General features: G+C 66.4%; 1 protein-coding gene across 1 annotated transcript in view; it reads right to left on the bottom strand.

Moving 5' to 3' along the window:
- The window catches only part of SARDH (sarcosine dehydrogenase), a 61615-nt gene that overhangs the window by 6444 nt on the left and 53852 nt on the right, over positions 1–1319 (bottom strand). The window lies entirely within an intron of this gene.

The following is a 1319-nucleotide window of genomic DNA, read 5'->3' as shown; positions in this document are numbered from 1 at the left end:
ATGCTCAGGTTGTCGATGGCCCGGTACCCCGCGGGGACCAGGCCGTGCTTGGCTCCCGCTGCCATCACGGCCTGGTACACGGGCACACAGGACAGCCTCGGAATGTGCAGCTCCCAGCCCAGCTCCCCCACGAAGGACAGCCTCATGGCCCGGACCTGGGGGGGACACACGGGCCGGGGTCAGACGACCGAAGTCGAGGGCCAGCTGCCACTCACCGGTGGACCGCGCCTGCTGGCACCATCGTTACCGTCATTATTAGCCGGTCCCGGGCTCCCACAGCGGGGTCTCCCAAGGAGAGTTCCCAGGAGCGCTCGGGACATCTTTAAGGGGAGAAGGGGTGAGGACGGTGCAAGCAGGAGAAAGTGGACACACAGTCCCCAGGCCTCGGCTCCTCTGAGCGACGGGGTGACTCTCCTGGGGCCGCCATGGCCGGAGGTGCAAACGGGGTGGCAGACACGGGCTCCCTTCCAGTGCTGGAGCGCTCCCCGCCGAGGCTCCGGGGGCCTCCCTCCCTGCCCCTCCCACTTCTGGGGGCCCGAGCACGCGGGGGCTGGTGGCCGCGTCACCCCAGTCTCTGCCTCCGTGTCACAGGCCTCCCCACCCCACGTCTGTCTTCTCTTTCATCCCTTATCAAGACACCCGTCACTGGATTTAGGACGCGCTCTAACCCTGGATGACCTCATCCCGAGACCTCGACCTTACACCTGCAAAGACCCTATTTCCAAATAACGCCAGGGCCACAGGTTCCAGACGTCTCTCTGGGAGGCCGCCGTTTGATCACTGAGCGTGGGCCGCTCGGCCCCTGTACCCCCACTTCCTTGTCTGTGGTGAGGCAGGAGCCCTGGCTGCATCTGCTCTGAGGAGCTCCGAGGTTCGTCCGTGAAGGAGCTGACGGGGTGGCAGCCGCAGCGTGAGCATCACCAGGGCTGCACTCGGCGGGTCCGGGGGCGCTGAGAGGGACACAGCTGAGCGCTGACCACCCCCGCCCCCAGCCTGGTCAGCCTAGGCCAGAAGGGACACATGGCCTCTGTGTCCCCAGGACTCAAGTCTTAGAAGGACTCAGGCAGTAGCACAGGCCGGTTCAGGGGCAACCGCGCTCAGTGTGGGCACAGCGCCGGGAGAGACAGGCCTGCCCGGAGGGCCGGACGCAGCGGAAGGTGGGGAGAGTTTGCCGCTGTAGACGGGCCTTCCAGGAGGAGCAGGTGCAAAGGCTCGGAGCTGGACGGGCATGCCGTGGGGACAGGAGAGAAAGGCCATCGGGTGGAGCTGGCGGGGCCTCGCCCTCCGCCTTCGGACATTTGACTTGGCAAGCCTAGCGT

Source organism: Pteropus vampyrus, unplaced genomic scaffold (genome assembly GCF_000151845.1).
Source record: "Pteropus vampyrus isolate Shadow unplaced genomic scaffold, Pvam_2.0 Scaffold558, whole genome shotgun sequence".
Lineage (NCBI taxonomy): Eukaryota > Metazoa > Chordata > Mammalia > Chiroptera > Pteropodidae > Pteropus > Pteropus vampyrus.
Note: the sequence above shows the minus strand (reverse complement) of the source record. Positions and strands in the feature narration are given on the sequence as shown.